This window comes from Pteropus medius, unplaced genomic scaffold (assembly GCF_902729225.1).
Source record: "Pteropus medius unplaced genomic scaffold, Ma_sr-lr_union100, whole genome shotgun sequence".
Taxonomy (NCBI): domain Eukaryota; kingdom Metazoa; phylum Chordata; class Mammalia; order Chiroptera; family Pteropodidae; genus Pteropus; species Pteropus medius.
In genome coordinates, this window is record NW_024346065.1 from 1,305,120 (window position 1) to 1,327,978 (window position 22,859).

The 22,859-nt window shown below is 41.5% G+C and overlaps 1 pseudogene; it reads right to left on the minus strand.

Moving 5' to 3' along the window:
• Window positions 1–6,682: 6,682 nt before the first annotated feature.
• Window positions 6,683–6,801, minus strand: LOC120612817 (uncharacterized; annotated as a pseudogene).
• Between the last annotated feature and the right edge of the window lie 16,058 nt (window positions 6,802–22,859).

Sequence of the window (22,859 nt, forward strand, 5' to 3'; positions counted from 1 at the left end):
AACAATAACAAAAAACAGAGCTGCCGGCCCAGGACGCACCTCGCGAGCGGTGGGGAGGGAGCTGTACTGAACAGCGCTGTCTCTCTGTTGTCCTCTCGGTTGGTTTCCCCTCTCAAGTCAGCTGTGCCTCTGGCCGTTGGCTATTTATTTATTTATTTATTTATTTAAAAGGAGACAGGGCTTGGATTATTGATGAAATCAAAAGGATAAGTTTAGGGGTCGTGTGTTTCCATCCTGCCTGTTGTTGGTCCAATAAATAACATTTCCTCTGTAAAGCTTCAGCTTTCATCTCAAGCGTGTGGACCAGACGTAAGCAGACAGCGAAGCATCCCTGAGGAAACCCTCTGTGATCCTGGCTGTTTGATCTGCTCTCTCCATACGCAGTCATAACACACAGAGTCCACCCAGACACTTTCCCCTTGGCCCTGTTTTATTTTCCACTGTACAGCACATTCAACAACAGACTTTGCTCCTGGTTTTTCCCTGACTTGATATATTCTCCCCTCACTGGAACTTGCTAGTTTTAGAGCAGTTAAAATGTTCCCTTTGGTAAGTCAGAGAACCCCTGAGCGCCCCAACAGGAGGCAGAACTGCTCAGACACTGCCCTCTGCTGGAAACTGTTGGGACTGCGAAAGTCTTCAGCGGGGGCTGGGTGCCACTTCTGAGCTGTAGGCGACTCACCCTCCTACTGGGTTGTAGATACACCAGGAATGTAGATAAGGCATTACTTAGTAAATCTCCCTCTTTAACAACCTAGATGTAAAGAAGCATTCTAATATAATGCAGGAAGACTCTTTTTTTATGACTTGGCATCAAAAAGGATTTCTAAATAAGGCACAAAAACCAAATCCACGAAAGACTGAAAAATTTGACTACATCGAAAACAAGAACTGCTGTGTGGCAGAAGACACCATAAAGTTAAAGAACAAAAGGAGAAAATACTTGCAACAAAGGATTAGTATCTAGAATATATAAAGAACTTTTATAGATCAAAAAGAAAATGCAAAACAATCACGTAGAAAAATCTTGTAAAGATATAACATGCTAATTCACAGAAATATAAACATGAAATGTAAATGTAAAAATTTAATAAAATAAATTGTAAAATATAAATAAAAAGGAAATATAAACATAAATTTGGCCCGAAAACGCATGATGAAAATGCTCAGTTTTACTAGTAATCAGAAAAATGGAAATTCAAACACGATAGTTTTGTTTTTGTTTTCTCACCTATTAAATTGGGTGGAAAAGAAGTATAGGAGAAAAGATATTTCAATATATTATAGATGAGATCATAAACTGGTATGATGACTTTGTAATTTGGCAATATCGATTAAAGTATAAAATGTTCATGCACTGTGATCCAGTGATCCATTTTTCCATTTCTTCCCCAGAGAAATACTTATCATTGGCTCAGATGGCAGGTTCAAGGATGTTTGTGGCAGCTTTGTTTGCAATAGCAACAAGTCAGAAATAACTTAAATGGCCATCAAAATGGTATTGGCTAAAATGTGGTTCATCCATAACACGCATGCACGGCAGGGTTTTTTTTTAAATATATTATATGTACTTATAGAGAAAGATCTTCAACACATATTGTCGAGTAAACAAAAATCAAGCTGCAGAATAACACACGATATAAGTTACAATTAAAGACACCCCTGCACGTTAAACAATATTTTAGACGCGTCAAATTGATGGTGAGAATTACCTCTGCAGTGGAGATGAGGACTGGAGATGATGCTCAAAGTCGACTTCAGTCTCAGCTGTAATGTTTCATTTTTTTATAAAGAAAATATATTCATATATTACTTGTATAATTAAAATTAATAAAAATTATTCTTATTTAAAGGGAAGAAAACTTTTCCTAATCTTTATTCATAAAGCACCTGGAAGGGCCAGGGCATCATTGAACTATAAGCAAAATGGTGTCTTGTGTGATTTGTGAGGGGACCTGCTAAGTAGAGGGCACTGTGGTTGTCATGGAGATGGCTGCCTTCAACACATGCCATCCTGTGCATCTACCTACATGTCAGACCATCTCCCATTCAGTGTTATGCATTTTTATCTTGGTTCACAAACTCAATAGTAATAATATAATCCCTAACACTTATTGAAGTTGTTTGACATTAAAATGTAATTATCTTATTTAATCCTTTATGCTTTCCCTCTGTGTGTGTGGCTCTCTCTTTGCCCCCTACCCCTGTCTCTAGCTCTCTCTTTCTCCAGATGAGGTTACATAGCTTTAGAGATATTAAATAACCTGTCCAAAGTCAGTTGACCAATATGTGGTAGAGTTTGTCCTAACCCCAGCAGCAACACCCTCAACCATTTAAACCATATTACAAAATCATAAGCATCTTTGCAGTTTTGTTAACTTCAAAATATCAACGTCTTGTCAGGAGCTTTCCTGGGTTTCTCTGCCATTTAAGCCATGTCCATTTGCCACATTTCTCTGAATTGAAATGGCAGCTGGTTCTTGGGGCGGGCGAGAGGGGAACAGGGGGGTACCTACCATAGGATGAGGCATTATTCAAGCCAGTACAACCGAGAAGCTCAACAACAAATACACACTAAAGGAACAACTGAGAGGTTAGGAATAATCTCAACCAGAAGACTGCTTTCTGTATTTTTAAAGTTAATTTTCAGAACAAAATCCATCAATAATAGCCAAGGTTGAAGTCTGACAATCATATAAGCCCTGCAAAATTTTCATAAGAAACAATGTGCTCCATCTTTCAAATTCTGGAAATTTCCTATGCCAATGTAAAATGCATCCCAGTGATGCAGGCCTCTGCTCTCACTGCTCAACCATTCCTGCCAGGCAAAGAGAACTCGACTGAGTGACTTCAGGGGCGACGGCCACGTGTCTAGGGGCAGCAGCCTCTGCCAAGAGGGCTCCTGTGGTCCTCACTAGAGAGAAGGCAGATCTCCTCTCGCTGCGGAGAAAAACGCTTTCGAGGGATGTTTCTGGAATAAGTTATGAGTGGAGGGGACGGCAGGTTTACAAATCAGAGCTGTGATTCCTTCTCTCCCAATTAAAAAAAAAAATGTATTAATCTCTATTTGGTTTCTTACTTGAGAAAAGGTGTGTCTGTGAATAATACATAGACAGGCAGTCCACATATGGATCTGAAGGCCCAGAAACCTGAAAGCCAGTGAGACCTACAGTGTTAAGATTACACAATAGATTTTTAAGTAGCATCACGTGGGCAAGGAAAATCCTGGGAGAACATAAAAAACCCTCTGCAAATAATAAGCACTTCTAAGCCCCTGGCTATGTACACAAACATATCTCTTCTCAGATAATGGTGATTGAAGGTCACTAGGTTCCCATTTGAGAAGGGGGAAAAAATCAAGAAATGCAATCTCAAAAGAGATTGAAACATTAGGATTTTAATGAACCGATATTTCAGGGCAGAGAATAAAGAACATTTTCATTTTGCTTTCTGGGTTGGAACTCCAAATCCTTACACCCACCTGGGACTGACACAGGAGAAAAGATGGTGAGGCAACCCCCCCTGGAGTGGGGTGGGTGGCTGCAGAACTCCTAGGTCCATTTGGGATTCTACCTCTGGCCTCCCAACAGCTTAACTCTGACTGGTATTCCCACCAAAGCCAAGATGCGCTTTTCTAATTGTTAAACATGAGATAACACCAGGGCCTCACATGGATTAGGGAGATTAAATGTCAGCAAAGCCTTCCACGTAAGATTGCTAACGGGCAGGGTTTTAGCCTAGACCTCTTTAAAGGAAACAGGAAAAAGATAGTGAAAAATGTGTCACTGGCTAGCCTCAACAGTGTAGGGCAGGATCTTGTACTGTTTGATTTGGTCCTTCAGAGACCTCCGGTGTCCCCAGATAAAAAAGAAGCCATGAACATCACGGAGATTGTTCATCTCTCCAGTAAAGGAGTATCGCTGTCCCAAGGAGGGGCAGCTTGAGACCTCAACAGCTTTAACGTACATGCCCGCCTGTGTGAGCACATGTATATGCAAACACACTCGTGCACACAAATACATATGCTTCTTACTAGCTCCGTTGAGCAAAGAATTTTCATAGATAAAAGATTTGGATTTTTATCTTGTCCAAATCCCTTCAGGTATGTCTCAAGATAAGACAAGTCCTTTTAACCTTTTCACATTTGAAAATATAACAAGTGAAATATTAGCTCCCCTCCGCCCACCCCATCCCCTTAAATAAAACGGCCGGCATTCCGGTACAGAAGGTATTTGAAACTGTGGCAGGCAGCACATTAATATGTGAACTGAAAACAGAGAGATCCCTTAAAAGTCTGCCCACATTGCAGAATTGGAAATAGATGAACCTCTTTCTCATTACAGCAACAATATCACAAGGCAGGATTTGTTTGCAAGAAAATGAATTGGCAAACAAGCTGGAACTAGAAGGTGGCTCCCGCCTCACTCTGCAGCCCTAGCAGGGCTGAAGAGGAGATACTCAAGGTGGTGGCAGGCTCCCAGCAAAGGCAGGGCAAGGGGCTGCACAGAATACCCACCACCCCAATAACTCTCTCTTGATGGCTGGCCTTACTGATGGAACTCATCCCTCAAGTCTCCTGTTTGAAGCCAGGTAGGTTTGGGTCAGGTCGGCAGGTAGCTTGTCCTTTAATCTCACCCTGATAGGACTGTTCCTTATGGTGGAGAAGATAATGAGCACAGTCTCCGCCATCCATCCCCTGACCTTGCATTCTGGCTCCACTGCATATGAACTCTGCGACCTTGCACAAGGTGCCCAGAAGGTGGACTGGAGTAGATGAGTGGTAGGAGGAGGCTTGGAAAGAGCTGCAGAGCCTTATATGCCAGAGATAGGGTGGCACCTTTATTCTTGGGTCCTTACATTCCTTAGGTCCTTACTCAAAACCCCTCACTCTGGCTCCCATGCCCCAGTTTGCGGGTCATTGCTCCCCTTGGCTGTGAGTCAACGTTCTAACATCTCTCTTCTGACATTTCTCCAGGTCCTCCCACACACCCACTTAGCACTGCCTGAGGCTTGCCACCCAGTCACATAGACCTTTAATAGCTGGTAAAACAGTAGCAGGTGTCAGAACTGAGAGAGAAAAAAAATCTCAATCCCCACTGGAGGGCGAAGATCATTTTCTGCTTTTCCATTTAAAGGGAGAAGTGAAAAGCATGAAATCACATGCCAACAGGGAAAAAGAATTTAAACCAGAATAACCTTGACAGGAGCAGACTCCAGCAGTTTCCAGGTCACAGGTCCCAAAACTGAACTCCTAGGGAGAAATAGGCCTTGCAAGCAGAGACACACAGATAGAAGTCACCTAGGCCTCTACCCTAGGTGCCAACCCCCCACCTGATGGCCTGCTGACCTTTCCACTTGGACATGCCTCAGGCTCTCAGGCTTGCCCTCCCCCAAATTCTGCTTGTCATCTTTCTTCCAAACCTGCTCTTCTTCTAGGTCTCTTCTCACATAGTGACTCCTACCCGAGTCAGAAATCTGGGAGTCTCCCAGGACTGCTCTTTCTCCCCAACATTCCCACCACCACTACCGCACCAGCCACAGCTACTCAGCATCTCAGCACAGTCCATTCTGTCTCTGCTTCCTCCACCCCCACTGCCAATAGCCTTCATTTGGCTTCATCGTCTCAAGCATGGACTACTGCAGTAGCCTCCTGGTCAACCTCCCCTCCAACTCTCTTTCTCTAATCCAGACTCGATTTTGCTCCCAGCATGTTCTCCCCCTCCCCCTAAAAATGCAAATGTGATGATGGAACTTCTTTTTTAAAAATCCTGAGTAGTTTCCCTCTCTTGTCAGGGTAAATTCTGAACTCAGGCTGGAGAACAAGGCATTCCAAGCCTCACCCCTCCCTAGCCATCCAATTTTATCTGCTCATCCACTCATCCCCTCGTCCCCCATTTCAACTCTTCCCCTCAGGGTTGCAGGCTAGTTCATTCACCCACGTCTTTGAGAAGTCTATCTTTTTGGTGTCTTTCCCACGAACTCCTGCCCCTCCAGACCCAGTTCACGTGTCTCCCCTTGGGCTCATCTACTTGTCACCTCATGCGTTTCCTCTGTCGCGCTAGTGTTGCACTTGCTTAGTCATCTTTCTGCCTCTCCCACTGGCTCCTTGAGAGCAGAGACTCTGTCTTAATCATCTTTGGATGCACGAGGCCGAGGACAGTGCCTGATGCAAGAGTCTGAGCAAACGTCCATGGGAAGTGTGAGCCCATGAACGGTTCCCTCTAGGACCAGGAGATGCTCTGGAGAAACTGTGGGCAACTCAGGGAATGTGGTGGGGTGCAAGAGGAAGGATGCTCCCACGCCTCAGGGACCTGGGACGAGTCCTGGGCCACAGGGTCAAAAGGGCAAACTGAACACAGACACTGAAATTCACCAGAATAACAGATGAAATATAAAAATATAAATGTCTGACCTGATGATGTCATGGGAGAGAAATTACTGCCTGTTCCTGAGATTAGAGAAAGGCCAATTCCGCATTTTGTCCTCTTCTGAAGGAATGTCCTAAACTGGACTTGGGCCCACCAGGCATCGGGATCTATAAGAGCAAGGGTACAAGGATATCAGAAACATCACTGCATAAGAAAAACAATTTTTTTTTTTTTTAGGTGAGGCAACCCTTGATTGACCTCACAGATTGCAAGAAGCTTGTCAGCTTACAATCCCTTATTCTTTACTTTTTTTACACCTACAGCACCTGGTCTGCCTAGGTGGTCTCCCATCCAAGTACTAACCAGGCCTGACCCTGCTTAACTTCCGAGATCAGACAGGATTGGGCTTGTTCAGGGTAGCGTGGCCGTAGCTGAAAAACAATTTTTTTGTAACTATGTAAGGTGACAGATGTTAACTAGACTTATTGTAGTGATCATTTCACAGTATATACAAATATCGAATTATTATGTTGTACACATGAAACTAATCTAATGTTATATGTCAATTATATCTCAATTTTTTAAAAAAATCACTGCTTCACCAGGGAGCTGTATATGCACAGGATGCTTAAAGCTGACTCCACTCACTTTTTTTTATTGAGGTAAAAGTCACAAAACATAAAATTCACCATGTTCACCATTTTTAAAGTGTACGATTTAGTGGTTTTTAGTATACTCACGGTGTTTTGTAACCATCACCGCTGATTCCAGACTGCGTTCATCACCCCAAAGGAAACTCCATACCCATTAAGCAGTTACTCCCTATTCACCCCTCCTCCCAGCCCCTGGCAGCCACTAATCTACTTCCTGTCTATAGATTTTCTCATTCTATTTCATATAAAAGGAACCACATAATATGTGATCTTAGTGTCTGGCTTCATCCACTTAGCATGATGCTGTCAAAGTTTATCCATGTTTTAGCATGTATCAGTACCTCATTCCTTTTCATGGATGAAAATATTCCATTATGTGGATATCTCACATTTGTTTATCCATTCATCATTTGAAGGGCATTTAGGCTGTTTCCACTTTTTGGCTGTTGTGAATATTTGGCTGCTATGAACATTTGTGTATAAGTCTTTGTGTGAACATATGTTTTCATTTCTCTTGGGTATATAGTTAGGAGTGAAATTACCTCATCGAATGTTTAACATTTTTTGAGGAACTGCCAATATGCCTTCGTCAACAGCTGTACCATTTTACATTCCCACCAACAATGTAATTCACTCATTTTTTAAAGATCTTAGATCTTAGATGTCAAATTTTTCATATTGGGGCCTCTCCTCTAGACCTTGCAAAAATACAACCAATTAGATAGCAACAGAGTCAGAATCTAAAATCTGAAATAGGGAAACAGCCTCAGGCCGAATCTGAGCTGATCCTTGATGCTTTTAGCCACGCATCTCCCAAGATGTGCTCCCTGCAGCCATCACTCAGGGCAGGGGTTCTGTGCAGTTCAGTATCTCAAGGACATCAAATGCCATGTCTCCTAGATCTATTAGGTAAGAATGCCCATGTGAACATCTCCACTGTCCCTCACTTATAAATCAGATGAGGAAAAAAAGTGAGTCTAGATAGATTTCATTGGCAAGTAGGAATGAGAAGCCTATTCCAGGGAATTATTTGTTAATTAGAAATTACATTTTTTTTTTTTCTGAGGAAGCCAGAAGACAGGGATGGGGGAGTTTTTCTGGAGTGGGGCAGATGGACCAGCATAGCCGGGTGCAAGAGGGCTGGCTGACAAGTAGGCAAAGAACAGATGCAGACCAGTCTGGGGTTATGTGAGATGCAGGTCTAGGCAGGTGGGAAGTCTAAAAGCACCAGTTACAGCACAACCTAAAGGAATAAGTCTGGGGAGAAGGACCAGGCCTGTAGGTGACAGGTGAGAACAAAGCAGGGTTCTGGCAGGCCCCAAAGGCGGGCCTTTCCACTCAACCTTGCCTGCTGGTCCTGCCTCCCAGCTTGCCACTGCCCTTCCTCAAACTATATCCCAGCATTAAAAACAACATTTATCTCTAGGTCTCTGAACATAGGATGTGCTCTCATCTTACTCCTTCCATATGTAGTTTTCAGATCTCTGAAAATTTATACTCCGCCCCATCTCTAGAAGACTACTGAATCTTCAGGTCTTGGCTCAAGCATATTTCTTCTATGAAACCATCCCCTGATGATCTCTGAGGGCCTGGGGACACCCTCCCTCACACCCTCTGCCCATAACATTGCCTTTCTCTGACTATTCTGATTCATGGTTGTTCCCTGCCCCCCACCACCCCTCCTGCTGCCCCCAGGGGTGAGCAGTGCTGGGGCAGCACACAGGTGCCCAGTGCCTAGGAGATGAAAAGCTACTTTGCTGTAAGTCTGCTCTTGGCAACTGAACAGAAAATGACCAGAGTTGGTGATAGAGAATCAGGCTAGGGGTTCAGGGCTTGGCCACAGGAAGCACCAGCAAGACAAAACAGAGACTGGGAGAGGGAAAAGAACTAGAAAAAAGGGAATGGAGACAAGGCCAGGGGAACACAGGACTCCCAGACACCCATCGAGGCTTGCTCTGTGTGGCCCTGTAGGAAAGGAGACAAGTCCTATTTTGTACCATCTTCTGCACTATAGGTGTTCGTGACCAGCTGGTACTAATTCATTTCTTGTCTTCTTCCTCACCCGCTCCCTCCCAACCTTTTTCTTTTCATCCCTCTCTCTCTTCTTTCCTCCCTTCCATGCTTTCTCTTCTTTCCTTTTCTACTGGTCATGGGCTGTGTACCTGACTTTTCAGATACCATGGGGGTGTTACATGTGAAATAAGAGTCAATAAGTAAACTGAGGCTCTGAGCTTGATGAGGTAGAACACAGACGTGCATACATACACCCCTCACTTGCTAGACCTACTAGGAGAGCTGGGATTGGGTATCAGTTATAATTGCTTTGGCTGCAGATAACAGAAACCAGACTTAGAGTAGCTTCACTGAAAAAGAGATATTTTTTCTCTTTTCCAGAGGGGTCATATGTGAGCCCTCCAGAACAGCTGAGTGGTTCTATAATGCTATCAACACCCCAGGCTACCTTCCTCTTTCTGGTCCTCCATCCTTGGCATGTGGTCCTTTCACTCACAAGAAGGCTCCTGAACTTCCAAGAATCATAACTTCAATCAGGAAGTAAAAGGGGAAGGGGAGGGAAAAGATGGAAAGGTGATTGCCAACTGAGTCCGTCCCTTTGACTTACAACTCATTGGCCAGAACTGTGTCACATGTGCACATACCTGCAAGGGAGTCTGGGGAGGTGTTTATTTTTAATTGGGCGTATTCCCATGCTGTAAAAATTATTGGGGTTCAGATAGTAAGCGTGAAGGGGAGAATGGATATTGAGGAGGCATCTAGCTGTGTCTGCCATAGATTCCAAAGGCAGCCTTCATTCTGCTACAGAACACTGTCTCCTGAGAGCCAGCAGACGGCGAGGAGACACAAACCTTGGAGATGGATGGCTAACCCTGAATCCTGACCTTGGGCCACTGTTTTATCGTTTTGTGCCTCATTTTCCTCATTTATCGATTTGAGGGGGAAAGTAACACCCAATTCACAATATTGTCATAGGGATAAAATCAGTTAGCACATTTAAAATACTCAGAATAGTGTCTGGTACATAATTAGCGCTCAATAAATATTAGCTATTTTTGACTTATTATTTACTGAATATCTACTATATGCCAAATGCTCTACATTATCTTCTCTAATCTTCACAAAAAATGTATGAAGGAAATAAATGAGTTCAGGAGGGGTCCCAGGCTCTATTCCCTGTCATTTGGCCACTTCATTGAAGACTTCTAATTCTTAAGAATTTCTTTAATAAAAATACCTCTAAGAAAGGTCTCTATGCCCTTTTCAGCAAGCAGGTTAGCAGCTGACACTGTGGCAGAGATTAGTAGCATCAGCACACCAGGATGTCAGACAAAGCCCCTCCCTGGCACTTGCTAGTAGGTTGTGCCCTGGGTTCAGTTCCAAGTTTTGAGTGAAGATTTAATCTAATTTCTATTCTTTCTTGCTTGATCTGCAAATTGGCTTGCCCATTCTAGACACTTAAAGGAATGTGTTCATGGCGCTCAGGGGAAAGAGCTGACATACTCAGAGCTTCCAGTGGTCAATTGGGACAGGGTGGAATCAACAAAAATGCTGGAGTGGAGGAGCATGGGGGAGGCACCAGACCAAGGTTCACAGGCTATTCTAGCAGTTGGCCCCTGGGGAAGGTCAGACTAAGTCAGAGAAGGCATTAATTTTCCTTGGAAGCAAAATCAGACCTGAGCGCCCCCTCCACCACCTTCCACTGGGCTCTCCAACTCCAAATAAACCATCAGATTGGAATCGACTCCTGGAAGACCAGTCTAAATGAAATTATATATTCCTGGAAGTGCTTTGAAAATTTAAAGACTCTGTAGGATAAATTCCACTTTGAGGAATAGTTTTGACAGAGATAATGTGCAGAAGGATGCTGTACTGTGGATTTGTGTGCGATTGTGACAAAACTGAGAACAACCAAAGCATTCATGAATAGGAGGCTATTTATGGGATACATATTTTTATTTATGGAACACATATTTTTAAAAACAAAGGTGTACATCAGAATTTACTAACTTGAAAAGATATTGCTGACATGTAGTTAAGTAGGAAAAAGCAGCACATTATGAAGTAGCATGTAAGGTATGTACCACTTATATCAAAATCAAGAAATAGATACATATACACAAATTCATATATACATATATAGAAAGGCAGGAATATGGACAAAAATAAAGACAGAGATGTTTGAAAAAATTTCAGCAAAATGTTAGCACTGGTTTATCTCCATAAAAAAGTTCCTGCAGAACCAGATTTCTCACTGTTGATGTGGGAATTTACAGATAAGCCAGGGGAAGAGGCTAGAATAATCCACATGGTAATGGATTAGAGTTTGAGACATCAGTATGAACTCATATTTAGCTTAATAGGTGGTTACATGTAGAATATTTATAGATATATGTATACATACAGGTTAGTATACAGACATGTATTTCTTTGTTCTGTCAGCTGAAAGGGCCTAGAAGAAATTTCACTCCAGTAACAAGAAACACACCTAGTATCTCGATCTTTATTTCTTATACTATTCTCCAATAAGAGGAACGAGGGCTTCTCAAAGAAATGGCTGATTCTAGGACTAGGGCAAGAAATATACAGGATGAGCCTAGAGTATCTTCTAGTGCTATAAAGTAAGAAACTACTAAAAAATAATAAAATAAAATAACCCACATTGATGGATATGTCAAAAGAGCACAGAATTTCCAATGGCTAATACTGGAACACTTCGAGTAGCAAAATAAATAAGGTAGTATTGGATTATAATCCATATAAAAAATAAATATGCATGAGTCCATACTAATATAAACAAATGATTGAATAAATTAATAAATTGGAGGAAGAGGAGACAAGATAAATTATTCGAGCGGAAGAATTCCAAATAATTTATACAGATACTCTGCCCTCAAAGAGAGGGAGCATAAGTCCACACTCCTTAAGTGTGGCTGAGCATAGCGACTTCCTTGTGAAGAGGACAGTACAGAGAGAGAAGGGAAGAACAGCTCTACAGTGGAGAAGCCCGACAAACTCATCTCGGTCTGGTAATCAAGGTCAACAGCAACAGTCATAAATCATGTTGATAGTATGTAACCTTGATATGGTGTAATAATAATGACACTTTTCCCCTATGATCTTCCTCCTCAAAATTCACAGCCCCAGTCTCATCATGAGAAAAACATCGGACAAATTCCAGTAGAGGAACATCCTCCAAAATGTCTGTCTGGTACTCTTCAAAAATGCCAGGGTCATCAAAAACCAGGAGAGGCTGACAAGCTCACAGCCAAGAGGAGCCTGAGGAGATGAGTAAATCTAAAACTGTTAAAAAATATGAAGTTTTTTTCTTTTTAAAATTCCCACAGAACATTTTTTTCCCTAAACAATAGAATCAAAGTGAATTTTGATCTCAACCTTTAATAATACAGAGAAGTAGTAAAAGCTTTGAAAATAAAGCTTTTTCTTTAAAGGTTTTCCAATATCCTGGATCAAGTTCTTACATGGGGTTTAAGGTTAAAGTTCTTGGGCTTTCTCCATGAAACTGAAAGCTTTTCCCAAATATATCAGAGGCAGGCACAGCCCTGATTGAGAACAGGGGCTGAGGAAGGGTGAGGCTTCCATTCCTGGGTTCTTGATGTTCTCATTACACAACCTGTAGGTTAAATGTGTATATCTCAGCGTAGCCTTTGTGGAATAGCCAAGCTGACTGTTTCCAGGTACACACCCAGTGTTTTCATCAGGCCTTAGTCCATCTCAGTAGTTGACTGCTGTCTGCTCATGGAACAGACTCAGAGGAGCTTTTCAGAGAGGCTGTGGAGTCTCCAGATAAAAGTGTACAGGTAATGCCCAAATTCTGGGGGTCATATACCCTCAGGCCTCTGATTTACTGGGGATGGTCGGACACTCTGCCATGAGCACATCTAGATGAGAGACTGGTTTATGAAACTTCCCAAAGATTCCCTTGGCCCCCATCTTAAGTCAGAAAGAAGAATCTTAAGAGGCTGCACTTTCATGAATCAAGCTGAAGATTGCAAGCCATGGAATTGTTTTATTTCTTCTTATTGATTTTATGTGCATGCTATTCGACTAAGTAGAATTATAACAAGTTGTGTTCCTGATGACCCAGAAAATATACTACAAAAATAATTTTTCTGAATAGTCAGAGAAGTCCCCGAGTTAGCACTAGGATTTAGAAACTATGTCAGAAAATAACATCTTTGAAAACTGAAAATGACAAAAATCAATATGCAATGAATGGGATTAGTCCCCATAGTTATTCATTCCCTCTAAGGCATCCACCCTCAGAGATGTTCGAGAAGCACAATACAGATAAGACTGGAGTGTCTCCCGAATCCCATCAAGGGCCCCTGGAGTTTTCTGTACATCCATGGGAAAGTACTAATCTCAAATGGACTTTAGCTTATTGAGATAAACTATAGTTTTAAAAATGGTAACATGTAGATGATGAATGCAATGAAAAGCTCTATATGGACTCAAAGACAGGAGATAAGGTACAAAAGTCATAGTCAGAGTTTTAAAAATAGGTCTAACCAAGCAAGAGTCTAACCAACTTATGGTTTCTGATTGCTAGAAAAGTGTCTTTTCCTGGGACAACTGGGACAATTCTTTAGGTTCTAGCAGAGCTGGTTCTTTGCAATTAGGTAACTCTTTCTCTGATTGTCAGTTCTCCAAGGAATGTTATGATTTTTAGGGAAGGCTCTGGGAAGAGGTGATCCAAATAAATAGACATGAGTATCTAATTATTAGAAGTGCTGTATTAATATGTTTATAAATCAGTGTCTTATGAGTTTGGAAAATGTCCCTCCATACTCCAGAGCTAGAGCACACCTGCATGCACAATGCCAGTGAGTGCCCAAACTCCAAGGCTGAGGACTCAGACGTTGGCTGAATATGTTTCCTCTGAGGGTTGCTCCATGAAGCCTGCTTGGGCCACCAGCTGGCCTTGTTGATGCTTCTTCACAGTAATCCTGGATCATGGTTTTAAAAATATCCCATACCTTAAATTCTACAAGACTGCCTATTATTTAAGCTACTTAGAATCATTTCCTTTTGGGATTGGCTAATGTTACAATCAGTGAAGAGGGATTTGTCTTACAGAAATGTTTCTCTAAGTCTGTTTGATTTTTCAAATTCATCCAAGAGTAAGAGAGTTGGGTTCTTTTTTTAAATGCATTGAACCACTTGATGACCCCTACCCAGTGGCTGGGTATCAATGAAGGAATCATGACAAGATATATTTAGTCTACAAAGCCCAAAGTCTAAGCTCAAGTCCTTTGTGCATGCTGCACACATAGACTTTTTGTACTGAAATCATCTTCTATGGCCTGAAAACAGCACTATTTAATGGATTGCAAAATTTTCTCAGTTATATTTTAAAAAGCAACGCTCACAAGAGGTGCATTTGTGCTACCCATCCACGTGCAGGGAGCAAGTCTCTGTTTCATTGGAGACATTTAACCATGGGTTAGGAAGAATATGTGTTTTAAAAATCTTTGTCTATATGTGAGTAAAAACAATCTTATTCTTTAGTATATGCTCTTTTAAAAAGGGTTATTTGGACTCTTTTCTGCCTTCTAGGATAAAACCCATCACTTCTCTTTGCCCACTTTGCCATCTCCTTTCTGTCAAATGTTTCTTATCACAAAGAAATTGCAAGGCTTCAGGTCATACTCAGCATTCCCCTTGGTTTCTGCAGGGCTTCTTGGTGAACACACTGCCTATTATGATTAAAAACATTTGCCAGCTGTAAAAAGTCTTCTCCAAGCCCCTCTATAAAAGAATATTAAAATCAAGGCTCGTGCTGTTATGAGTTTCTGGAACAACAGTCCTGGAGGCAACAGCTGCTCTTTCTTATTGTTGTAACACCAGCTCTCCTGGCAGCAGTGAGATAGGCTCTTATAAATTCCCAGGAGGGAATCTACTGAGGTTCAAGAGTGGATTCCTTGACTTTGCATGATCCAGAAGACCCCCTGCCAGCCACTAGCTAGCTATGTGGAAATGAAATGAAAAAGAGAGGGAGAAATAGAGTTCTCTAAGACCCTGCATCCCCACGTATCTAATGGCCCCACTCAGAAGCAGCTGCCTGGGCCAGACATTCTGCTGCCTCCTTCAGGCATGACTTCCCATCTGGATGGAGTATTAGGGCAGACATCAGCACTGTGCACCAAAGATGCACATGGGTTTTAACTTCCAAAGGAACAAAGCAAGGATCTCTTTGCTGTCCAGACTCTAAAAGAGAACAAAAAGGGAACTTTTTGGCAAGAAACCTGACCTGAAACGTCTCTGGTTTGCTTCCACCATCAAATCCACGCTTTCCAGCTCAGTTTTAAGTGGCAAGGTAATTATAGTTCACCACTCGAGTGACCACAAGCCTATATTATCTTCCTACTACTTTTTTGTCACCCTTGGGAGCCCAGTTGCTAAACCGTTTTAATAGACTATAGTAATAATATTAAGTACCATTAATATAATAATATCAAAGCCTCACAATGAACCAATGAAGTGAGCATTGTTATATCTATTTTATATGTGAATAACTTAAAGATATTAACAGATAAATAACACACTTAAGAACATACAGCAAGCATATTCGGAGGAAGTATTTGAACCCAAATCACCTGGATCCAAAGCACATGCTCCTTATCACGTTATCTTCCTTCTCCACTTTCTATTCCCTCCCAGCCCAGACTGTTTGCACCTCAAGTCTCAGGCAAATGATCTGGCGTACGCTAAACCTTCAGAAAAAAATGACCCCTACAACACACCTTGAGGTCTATTGCCTGAATATTTTAGATGCTTTTTGCTTAAATAAAAACCTACATTTGTGTATATCATGTGGTATACACAATACCAGCGTCTCAAGGTTGCAAGAGTCCAAAAGAGGCACCTAATCTTCATATACATCTCAGGAATTTGGAAAGTTACTGTGTCAGCCCGAATCTGTTTTGCATGAGGCTCAGATGGACCTACTCAGAAAAATGGTAGAAAATACTCTGAGGACTTCTAGGAAAGGCTGGAAATTGAAAGCATGTATTTATCTTTGCTTCCCACAAAAATATATCTTAAATGACTACAGAATATTAAAGGAATAAAGCATATGGACAAAGAGAATGGGAGGGGAGACAAGAGAAAGCAAGATGATGGAAAATGAATAGATGAGTAATAACTGCAGGCCAAAGGAAGTTGAAACCCAACTGTCTGCAGAGAGATGACTGATGAGAAGCAAGCTGATATTTGTCACGAAGCCCTGAAAAAGCTTTGGGTTTAAAGGCACCAGGTACCTCTAAAGATGGGAATGAGAAGTAGGCAAAATCTTCATGAGAAGCATTTACACCACAGCCCTGTCCTTTCTTCTAGCCTGTACAATCCGATGGCCAGTCCTCCCCTACCACTACAGGAGACAAGAGGTGTATCCCCAAGACAAACTCAGCCAAAAAGTTTTGACGCCTGAAGACACAAGGTTCAACAACGACTAAAGCACTAAAAGAAAAAGGGAGAACTGCAAGAAAGTCTACATATTGAATAATGAGACTCCAAGCCCTGTCTCAAATCCTTCCCAGAAGACTGACAGGTTTTTTGGAGAAAATGAACACCACCAGAGAAAGACTTATCTATGATGACATTTCAGGGCTGCTTAACAGAAAGGCACAGCCCATGACTTATTTTATTAAAGTTATTCTTAAGCTTTTCGTTTTGAAATAATTTGACCTACCAAAACAAAAATGCAAATACAGTACGTCGTTACCATACGCCCTTTGCCCACTTTCCCCAAATGTTAGTATTTTATATAATGATAGCGCAATTATTAAAATCAGAAAATTAAAGTTGATAGCATACTAATTAATTTATAGGCCTTATTCCAACTTCACCAATTTTCCTTCACTGGTCGGGAACCTCATCAGGGCCACACATTGCACTTAGTTTTCATATCTCCTTTGTCTCCTGCAGTTTAGGACAGATGCTCGTTATTTCTGTTTTGAATGGCTTTGCAGTTTTTGAGAGTACTGGTCAGCTACCTTGTAAAACGTTCCTTCTCAGTGCATCATGTCAGGAAGCACATGATGTTGACATGTCTCATTACTAGAGATGCGACTTTCGATAACTTGGTTAATGTGGTTTCTGCCAGTCTTCTCCACTCGCACATTACTTTCGTAATTAATAACTATATTGTGGAGAAAAAAACATCCTACTTCCCAACACACTTTGACCGGTTCATTTTAGCATCCACTGATGCTCTTGTCTATAACAGTTATTACCGTGGTGTTTGCAAAGTTGTTTTCAAAAAATTTTCCATCGTTCCTTCTACATTTTCATTGAAATTCTATAGTTAGATCTTTCTATTATTTCCCAATTATTTATTTATTTATTAGAGTATTTATTTATTATTTATATCTATAGACTCATGGATATTTATCTTATTCTATCTCATTATTTATTTTGTTGCTCAAATTGTCCCAGATTTAGCCAGTGAAAACTTTTTAAAGTTGGCTCCTCTCTCCTTTTGACGTGTTCCCATCATTTTTTTGAGTACTTTCTTACTTTCTGGCATCTTAAAATATTGCAGGCTGATTCTGTACTTTTTCTAACCTAGAGTGGAATGAGCCATTTCTCCAAAGAGCACTGGTTGCTTTTACTAGAAAATGATATTTAAAAACCAGGATTAGCACTAGGCATGCTTGTTGCTAGTGAGGTACATTTCTTCTAGAGACTTTCAGCGGACAGAGCTGGAAATTGAATGTATGGACACACACACATCTATATCCTATAATTGTTTTAAAAATAGATTAAGATCGACATTTACTAAAATCCGCTTACAAGAGGAAGACATGGAGACTCATAATACCACAATGGCTCAGCCACTCAGCATTCTCAATTCCTTCTCAATAACTCTCAGTGGAGTTATAAGCATTCTTTTACATATCTTTATGTGGAACAAATACACAGAAATAGATTAGTAACTTGAGCAAGCTGTAAAGTCATGGCAATATCCATGTTTATCCACGTCCACAATTTGCTTTCAAAAAACTTAAGAAAAAAGTTCTTTCTACTGTATCTGCAACTTTTTTGTAAGTTTGGAATTGCTTTAAATTTTCAAAAATTAATTAATCAAGAAACAAAAATGAGAGAAAAGTTTTTTGTTTGTTTGTTTGTTTTTAACATTAGAGGTTTAGTCCAGGAAATCCAACATCTGAATACTATGAGCTCCAGAAAGACAAACAGAGTAAACAGAAGGAAAAAAATCAACAAAGAAGTGCAATAGACAAAAATGTTACATTTTATCCACAGTACACAATTTCACAGATTAAAAGCCCCATTTAGCGCTCATCACAATAAATGGAGAAGACCAGTGAATATCATCATGAAATTTTAGAGCACTGGAGAGAAGAGAAGATACAAAGAACTTCTGGAAAGGAAAAAAAATAGGTCACATACTCTTTATAAGACCATTTTGGGCTGAAGAGTAGATCATTTCTCTTTGCCAAGCCTCAGATCAATAAGATTCTTTTTATAAGACAGTGACTGAAATGTTCAAAACCAAAAGAGACACACATCATTCAAAAGGTTTTTTCCCAACAAAATTCTGCCATTTTCAACTCAAGATAATGTTAAATTATAATAAGAAAATTCTAAAACTAGGTTCTCAGCTTTTTTCTTTAATGGGACTGCTTCTCGAATGGTGTCAGAAGTCAGAACAGAGATTGGAGACCCACCTGCCACTTGTCTTGGGAAGGCTGAATGAAAGAGGATAAGGGTAAGGCTATCCTTATATCCTTTTGTAGGATATAGGAGGATATAGAGGATAAAGGTCTAAGGATAAGGTGTGTGGATACCAGCTGCTCGCTGCTTCTCTCCTGGCTGCCTCTTTCATTTATATCCAAAGCTGTTTTACAGGGATGCCAGTGAACTACAATTTTTCCCTTGTAATGTGGGTCTCCAAGAGGTAGATGACTTCTGTTTTCAAATGGAGATTCTACAGTATATCAATCATGCAAAAGTTCTCATGACATAATTAATATAAGGCATAAAGAATATAGCCCCCACCCTCACTCCCACCCCATTTTGGTTCTATCCCTTGTTTATCTTGGTTTTCTCCTGGGGATAAAGCAAGATAAGCCTTGTCGTCCTATAGTTTCCTAGAATCAGTTCTCCAAATGCATACATTCCCAGATAAAGGAAGCCGCCAAGAGTCTCTGTTGCACACATATAGGAAGAGAATCAGAAAGTGTCAGACATTCCAACAAAGTCATTTGTTCCTCTATGGGAAGGCCAAGATCAGCCCATGGCAAAAGCAGCAATTATATATTAAGGCTAGAGTTTGAAAGAAAAAGAGAGAAAAAGCTGTGATTCTGAATTGCCAAGCCCCCCAAAACACCTGCTGTGGGATACTAAGGGCTATCAGTAGCACATTGGACACCTCCAAAAGGCACACACTCCTATCCCTATGAAGGACTTTCCAGGAAGCCTACGTGGCACCTTTGTTCAGATTAGAGAAAGGAGGCCCCTCTGGGCATATAATGCCAGGCTCAGAGCTTTGGCGTTTCCCTTTCTCTGGGCAGAGTCAGCCTAATGAAATGTACTGGATTCCAGACCCCACTTTTTGCTCCCTCACCTTTGTGCCCTGAATGTACAAAACACCTAACATATGTGGTAGCCCTTAGCATGTGACCTAACCTGATCCTTAGTTGGTGAGGTGGGATGAAAGCAGGTCAAATGGCTCTGCTGGCTTCTTCTCCAAGACTTACATCCTGATTGAGGCCTTGAACTCTGACTGCTCAGTTGGTAAAAGAAGCACAGAGAGACACAGGAAAAGAGGGCATTTCTCTCTCAGGCTTCCAGCAACTGGTCCAAACCTGTCCCTTCATGCTTTCCTTTTGCCTTCTGTTCTGCTTTCATCCCTGCTTGTAGTATACAAGCAGGGGGGCCTCCTTTCAAGCAAGAGGTTGCTCCAGATCTATCTTAGCACAGCCTCTGGTAATAAAATCATTTGGACTTTCTCTTAAATTAATCCAGTGAAGAAGAGGAAGGTGACAGCAAGAAGAAGGAAACCCAAAAGTGTGACAAAGGGAAAGATTGCGAAAGAAGGATATTCCCCTAGGAAGCAAGAATGTTTAACTTCTTTCCATTTCTTCCCTCAAAGTCCACTCTCTTGTTAAGCCAAATCAGTGGTCCTCAAATCAGTTAAACCTTGGGTTTGGGGTTGTCAGTGGAGACTTTGCCTTCCCTAGAGGCTGGACTATGATCCCACATCCATCAAGAGCCGAGCTATACATTGTGGCTGCAGAATTTGAATGATGCCAAGTAGAATACAGAAGCCATGAGGGACTGTGCCAAGGAAGAGAGAAACCAGGGGTCTCAGTAGCTCCACTGTCTGAGACCTCACTGTCAAACATGGTTTCTGTTGTCATTCTAATTGTTACACTCTTTGAATGTCCTCCTTAAGGTTAGTGTAGCCTAGGGAAGCATAGGATACAATATAGAAGCCTCCAGCTACATTGGTCCCATCTGGTTGGAAATTCTTTGAGTCACAGCCCTAGTAGGTCCCCAGTGCCATGGGAAATACAGATTTGTCAACAATATGTCACTCCCTTTGGACAGCTCCAAGGTCTTCTCATTGATGTGATGCAGATGAACATCCATTAAAGTTATCTGTACACCAAGAGAATTTAGACTCAGCATTCGGGTTGCCTCTGCTCTTTCTACCTGCCCTTGAGCAATCAGCATCATTAAAAGAAAGAGCAGTCCTTCCCAATTCCAGCGAGGGAATTTAGAAAATCTCCATCCATTCTCAATTATTTTTACTGTTCTCATTGTTGCCCTGTCACCTGACTGAGAGTAGCCTTGAGACCCATGCCCCACATGACCCATCAGCAATCAGGGATATTAAATTTTGTCTTAACCTAATTCCACTCCAAATCTGAGAGCCCTTTGGTACCTTAGGAAGTTTTGAGTTACCTATCAGGGGTCTCAAAGTTAGATTCCTATTATAGAGAAATTATTCCTTCCTTAGTTAGAATAAAACTCTTCTAATTAGGCCAGTGTCTAATTAGGCACTAATTACAGTGAATTGTCACCTTCCAAACACAGGAGCTAATCAAATCTCCTACCTTCCCTGTTGTGAGCTATGGAGACAGATGCTTGTTTAGATCTTGACTCTGGTACTTATTAGATATCACCTTGGCAAACCTCTCTATGCTTCAGTTTCAACATCTATAAAATGGAAATAATAATGGTTTATAATTCATGAGATTATTGTGGGGAGTAAATAAGTTAACGTATGCAAAACACTTAGCACAGTACGTGGCACCGTTAAGTACTCAATAAATAATAGCTGCTGTTACTATTATTACATAACTTTGGACCAGTGTGGCAAAATTTTTCATCTTAAAGTGCTTTAAGAGTACTTGTATATCATCCTTAAAATGCGGTTGAAAAATCACATTACCTTCACACCAAAACAATAGCTTGCCTTACAATTTAGATACTTGTAGGCAAGTTATTTCAATAAACCACTGCCCCAGCAGTTATTGGTCTTTATGATCCCAATGAATATCCTTGAGGTAACAGTAATGTTCAGAAATTAAGAATTTTTTCCCTTTCTTTGGCCCTGCTGCTCCAATTCTGTTCCCTTGCTGACATCTCCATCTGAATTCAGCCTCCAGGGAAATAAGCTTAGTCTGACCTGGACAAATGCTGGTAGCAGGAAGCAACTCTCACGTGCAGGAAGAATCACAAGGGGTTTCAGTTGTGGCTCTTGGTGCATCTCTCCCTAGCATGCCAGGTCAAATCCCATATAAGCTCTGCTCAGCGCTGCTGGATGTTTGCAGCTCTTGAAAAGAGGAGGTTGGCCACAAAGGAGCTTCTGACTGAGTGTAAGGCTCTTTGTGGCCTTGGCTTCAGGGGTTTGGGAGCATGTGGAGAGAAGCTGAGCTGGACCTTCTTCTCAAATAAAAGACCAAATTCAGATTCAGGTTTAGCACTAGGTCCCAAAAGGGCTGGCTTCCCTGACCTGCCAAACTAGGAAGAAGAGAGATGAAGAAAATGGTGCTTTAGGGAAGCTAGCCTGCTATTTCTATGAGAGGTGGCCTGGAAAGATCTGAAGACAGGAAGATAGTCCAGAAGGGAGACAAACGGGCCTACACCAGGTGGTGCCAACAGTGAAAATGAAAAGGAAAGGCTAGGTGCGTCTTAGTCTATCCAGTCTGCTGTAACAAAATACCACAGGCTGGGTGGCTGACAACGACAAATATTTATTGTTCACCATTCTGGAGGGTGGAAGTCTGAGATCAGAGTGTCAGATTCCAGTGGGGTCTCGTTCCAGGTCGCAGACTTCTCATTGTGTCCTCACATGGCAAAAGGGGCTCGAGAACTCTGTGGGACCTATTCCTATTCATGAGGACCCCACCCTCGTGACCTAATCTCCTCCCACAGGCCACACCTACTAATACCATGAACTTTGGGGGTTAGAATTTTAACAAATGAAATTTGTGGCAACAAAAACATTCAGACCATAGCAAGAAGAAATATGGTCCCAAGGAAAAGCAATTTGAAACACTGGCTGGTTGAGTGCCCAGGGTCGGGGGAGAAGGAGGAGATAAGAAACTCCAATCTAGGTAACTAAAAGAATCTGTGACCAGGAGGGGGAGCCCAGGAATGGTAAGCTTCTGACTTTGACTGTAAAAGATCCAGTCAGCAACACACTTTGGGGAAAGAAAGCAGTCAGGGCTGGGAACTCAGATTTTGAAGTAACTCACGTCTATTGGGAAGTTATGAGAATGAGTATGTCCTCTGAGGGAAAGAACATAAAAAGAGAGAGGTTTATTTT